The sequence below is a fragment of the Arachis ipaensis genome, chromosome B01 (genome assembly GCF_000816755.2).
Source record: "Arachis ipaensis cultivar K30076 chromosome B01, Araip1.1, whole genome shotgun sequence".
NCBI classification, from domain to species: Eukaryota; Viridiplantae; Streptophyta; class Magnoliopsida; order Fabales; family Fabaceae; genus Arachis; species Arachis ipaensis.
Genome location: NC_029785.2, coordinates 18,403,042 through 18,409,043, shown reverse-complemented (window position 1 = coordinate 18,409,043; position 6,002 = coordinate 18,403,042).

Sequence of the window (6,002 nt, the reverse complement as noted above, 5' to 3'; positions counted from 1 at the left end):
CTTGTCCTCATCAATGAGGATGTCTTCCTATATGTCAATTCCAGCTGAATTACAGAGGTGACAAATGAGATGAGGGAAGGCTAACCTTGCCACAGTAGAGGACTTGTCTGCCACCTTGTAGAGTTCTTGGGATATAACCTCATGAACTTCTACTTCCTCTCTAATCATGATGCTATGAATCATGATAGCCCGGTTTATAGTAACTTCAGATCGGTTGCTAGTAGGAATGATTGAGCGTTGGATAAACTCCAACCATCCCCTAGTCACGGGCTTGAGGTCATGCCTTCTTAGTTGAACCGGCTTTCCTCTTGAATCACTCTTCCATTGAGCGCCCTCTTCACAGATGTCCATGAGGACTTGGTCCAACCTTTGATCAAAGTTGACCCTTCTAGTGTATGGGTGTGCATCCCCTTGCATCATAGGCAAGTTGAATGCCAACCTTACATTTTCCGGACTAAAGTCTAAGTATTTCCCTCAGACCATTGTAAGCCAATTCTTAGGGTCCGAGTTCACACTTGGATCATGGTTCTTGGTGATCCATACATTGGCATAGAAATCTTGAACCATTAAGATTCTGACTTGTTGAATGGGGTTGGTGAGAACTTCCCAACCTCTTCTTCGGATCTCATGTCGGATCTCCAGATATTCGCCCTTTTAGAGCTTAAAAGGGACCTCGGGGATCACCTTCTTCTTGGTCACAACTTCATAGAAGTGGTCTTGATGCACCCTTGAGAGGAATCTCTCCATCTCCCATGACTCAGAGGTGGAAGCTTTTGCCTTCCCTTTCCTCTTTCTAGAGGTTTCTCCGACCTTTGGTGCCATTAATGGTTATGGAAAAACAAAAAAAGCTTTAGCTTTTACCACACAAAACTTAGAAGGTTGCTCGTCCTCGAGCAAAAGAAAAAAGAAGAGAGTAGAAGAAGAAGAAATAGAGGAGATGGAGGGGGCTATGTGTTTCGGCCAAGGGGGATAGGTGGTGTGTATGTTGTGTGAAAATGAAGGAGTGAAGATGGGTTTATATAGGAGTGGAGAGGGGGTATGGTTCGGCCATTATGGGTGGGTTTGGGTGGGAAAGTGGTTTGAATTTGAATGGTGAAGTAGGTGGGGTTTTATGAAGGATGGATGTGAGTGGTGAAGAGAATGGTGGGATTTGATAGGTGAGGGATTTTTGGGGAAGAGGTATTAAGGTGATTGGTGAATGGGTGAAGAAGAGAGAGAGATGTGGGGTAGGTGGGGATCTTGTGGGGTCCACAGATCCTGAGGTGTCAAGGATTTCTCATCCCTGCACCATGTGGCGTGTAAAACGCCCCTTGCTGCCAATCCTGGCGTTAAACGCCAGGCTGCTGCCCATTTTTGGCGTTTAACGCCAGCTTCTTGCCCATTCCTGGCGTTAAACGCTAGTCTGGTGCCCATTTCTGGCGTTAAACGCCCAGAATGGTGCCAGACTGGGCGTTTAACGCCCATTCTGCTACCCTTACTGGCGTTTAAACGCCAGTAAGTTTCTCCTCCAGGGTGTTCTATTTTTCATTATGTTTTTTCTTCTGTTTTTGCTTTTTCAATTGTTTTTTTTACTTCACATGATCATCAACCTACAAAAAACATAAAATAACAATAGAAAATATAAATTTAACATAGATAAGTAAAAATTGGATTGCCTCCCAACAAGCGCTTCTTTAATGTCAATAGCTTGACAGTGGCTCTCATGGAGCCTCACAGATGTTTAGAGCAATGTTGGAACCTCCCAACACCAAACTTAGAGTTTGAATGTGGGGGTTCAACACCAAACTTAAAGTTTAGTTGTGGCCTCCCAACACCAAACTTAGAGTTTGACTGTGGGGGCTCTGTTTGACTCTGTATTGAGAGAAGCTCTTCATGCTTCCTCTCCATGGTGACAGAGGGATATCCTTGAGCTTTAAACACAAGGGAGTCTCCATTCACTTGAATGATAAATTCTCCTCTATCAACATCAATCACAGCTTTTGCTGTGGCTAGGAAGGGTCTGCCAAGGATGATGGATTCATCCATACACTTCCCAGTCTCTAGGATTATGAAGTCAGCAGGGATGTAGTGGCCTTCAACCTTTACTAAGACATCCTCTACAAGTCCATAAGCCTGTTTCTTTGAATTGTCTGCCATCTCCAGTGAGATTCTTGCAGCTTGTACCTCAATGATCCCTAGCTTCTCCATTACAGAGAGAGGCATGAGGTTTATACTTGACCCTAGGTCACACAGAGCCTTCTCAAAGGTCATGGTGCCTATGATACAAGGTATTGAGAACTTTCCAGGATCTTGTCTCTTCAGAGGTAATCTCTGCCTAATCAAGTCATCCAGTTCTTTGATGAGCAATGAAGGTTCATCCTCCCAAGTCTCATTACCAAACAACTTGGCATTTAGCTTTATGATTGCTCCAAGATACTTAGCAACTTGCTCTTCAGTAACATCTTCATCCTCTTCAGAGGAAGAATACTCATCAGAGCTCATGAATGGCAAAAGTAAATTTAATGGAATCTCTATGGTCTCAGTCTGAGCCTCAGATTCCCATGGTTCCTCATTAGGGAACTCCATGGAGGTCAGTGGACGGCCATTGAGGTCTTCTTCAATGGAGATCACTGCCTCTTCCTCCTCTCCAGGTTCGGCCGTGTGGGTTGTGGTTATGGCCTTGCACTCTCTTTATGGATTTTCTTCTGTGTTACTTGGGAGAGTGCTAGGAGGGAGTTCAGTAATTTTCTTACTCAGCTTACCCACTTGTGCCTCCAAATTTCTAATGGAGGACCTTGTTTCAGTCATGAAACTTTGAGTGCTTTTGATTAGATCAGAGACAATGGTTGCTAAGTCAGAGTGGCTCTGCTTAGAATTCTCTGTCTATTGCTGAGAAGATGATGGAAAAGGTTTGCTATTGCTAAACCTGTTTCTTCCACCATTATTGTTGTTGAAACCTTGTTGAGGTCTCTGTTGATCCTTCCATGAGAGATTTGGATGATTTCTCCATGAAGGATTATAGGTGTTTCCATAGGGTTCTTCCATGTAATTCACATCTTCCATTGCTGGGTTCTCAGGATCATAAGCTTCTTCTTCAGAGGAAGCTTCCTTAGTACTGCCTGTTGCTGCTTGCATTCCAGATAGACTCTGAGAAATCATATTGACTTGTTGGGTCAATATTTTATTCTGAGCCAATATGGCATTCAGAGTATCAATCTCAAGAACTCCCTTCTTCTGAGTTGTCCCATTATTCACAGGATTTCTTTCAGAAGTGTACATGAATTGGTTATTTGCAACCATTTCAATGAGTTCCTGAGCTTCTGCAGGCGTCTTCTTCAGATGAAAAGATCCTCCAGCAAAGCTGTCCAATGACATCTTGGACAGTTCAGACAGACCATCATAGAAAATACCTATGATGCTCCATTCTGAAAGCATGTCAGAAGGGCACCTTCTGATCAATTGCTTGTATCTTTCCCAAGCTTCATAGAGGGATTCACCTTCCTTCTGTCTGAAGGTTTGGACTTCCACTCTAAGCTTGCTCAATTTTTGAGGTGGAAAGAACTTTGCCAATAAGGCATTGACTAGCTTTTCCCAAGAGTTCAGGCTTTCTTTAGGTTGCGAATCCAACCATGTCTTAGCTCTATCTCTTACAGCAAAAGGAAAAAGCATAAGTCTGTAGACTTCAGGGTCAACCCCATTGGTCTTGACAGTGTCACAGATTTGCAAGAATTCAGCTAAGAACTGATGAGGATCTTCCAATGGAAGTCCATAAAACTTGCAATTCTGTTGCATTAGAGAAACTAATTGAGGCTTAAGCTCAAAGTTGTTTGCTCCAATGGCAGGGATTGAGATGATTCTCCCATAGAAGTCGAGAGTAGGTGCAGTAAAGTCACCAAGCACCTTCCTTGCATTGTTGGCATTGTTGTTTTCGGCTGCCATGGTTTCTTCTTTTTTGAAAAGCTCTGTTAGGCCCTCTAGAGAGAATTGTGCTTTAGCTTCTCTTAGTTTTCTCTTCAAGGTCCTTTTAGGTTCAGGATCAGCTTGAACAAGTATTCCTTTATCTTTGTTCCTGCTCATATGAAAGAGAAGAGAACAAGAAAGTAAGAAATCCTCTATGTCACAGTATAGAGATTCCTTGAGGTGTCAGAGGAAAAGAAGAATAGAAGGAGGAGCTAGATGGAGGAGAATTAGAACATATAAAGAAGGAGGGAGTTCGAATTGTACCTTGAGGAGGAGTGTTAGTCCTTTAAATAGGAGGATGTGAGAAGAGGGGAAGAATTTTCGAAAATTAATTAAAAGATTTTGAAAATAATAAAAAAAAATTTGGAAATTTGGTTGAGATTTTCGAAAACTAAGATTGGGAAAGAAATCAAGTGATTTTTGAAAAAGATTTTGAAATTAGAAATTAAAAAGATATGATTGAAAATTAATTTTGAAAAAGATGTGATTGAAAAGATATGATTGAGAAGATATGATTGAAAATCAGACTAAAAAGAGAAAGTTTTAAAATTAAAGTTGATTACTTGACTAACAAGAAATTAGAAGATATGATTCTAAAATTTAAAATTTGATCCTTTCTTAATAGGCAAGTAATAACTTGAAAATTTTGAATTAAATTACTAATTGTAGCAAGGATTTTCGAAAATTAAAAAAATGGAAAGAAATTGATTTTGAAGAGATATGATTGAAAAGATATGATTTGAAAAAGATTTGATTTTGAAAAATTATGAAGATTTGAAAAAAAATTTGAATTAAAAACAAAATCTTCCCTTTTGTGTCATCCTGGCGTTAAACGCCCAGAATGGCATCCATTCTGGTGTTTAACGCCCAAAGTGCTACCTTTTTGGGCGTTAAACGCCCAGCCAGGTACCCTGGCTGGCGTTTAAACGCCAGTTTTCCTTCTTCACTGGGCGTTTTGAACGCCCAACTTTTTCTGTTTGATTCCTCTGCTGAATGTTCTGAATCTTCAATTACTCTGTATTATTGACTTGAAAAGACACAATTTTGAAAATATTTTTGAATTTTTAATGATGAGAAATAATAAAAATGCAACTAAGATCAAATAAACAATGCATGCAGGACACCAAACTTAAAAAATTTTCATATAAGAGACACTAACAAATTGAGAATGCATATGAGAAACAACAAAACACACAAAACAAGAGAATTTAAAGATCAGAGCAATGAAATCATCAAGAACAACTTGAAGATTAATGAAGAACATATTGCATGTTTTTGAAAAATGCAAGAAGAATGCAATTGACACCAAACTTAAAAATTGATACTAGACTCAAACAAGAAACATAAAATATTTTTTATTTTTATGGTTTTAAAATTTTTTTTGTGATTTTCGAAACTTATATGGAAAAGAAAATAAAGAGAATCAAAACTTTTAACAAGAATTCCAGAAATCATGCAATGTTAGTCTAAAGCTTCAGTCTAAAAAGATTAGACATGTTTGGCCAAGCTTTAGCAGGACATTATATTCAGCAGCTAAATTGATGAGAACCAATGAGCTTTTGTGATGATAAGAACATCACCTTGAAACTCTAGAATTCATTCTTAAAAATTCTGAAAAGTACCTAATCTAAGCAACAAGATGAACCGTCAGTTGTCCAAACTCGAACAATCCCCCGCAACGGCGCCAAAAATTTGGTATGCGAAATTGTGATCATCAACAATGGCGCCAAAGGAATTGGAGCTCTTAAACGTGAATCACACTTTGTCACAATTCCGCACAACTAACCAGCAAGTGCACTGGGTCGTCCAAGTAATACCTTACGTGAGTAAGGGTCGATCCCACGGAGACTGTCGGCTTGAAGCAAGCTATGGTCACCTTGTAAATCTCAGTCAGGCTAATTCAGATGGTGATGAAGAATTAATAATTAAAAGATAAAAAAACATAAAATAAAGATAGAGATACTTATGTAATTCTTTGGTTGGAATTTCAAATAAGCGTATGAAGATGCTTTGTTCCTCCTGAACCTCTGCTTTCCTATTGCCTTCTTCCAATCATTCATAAT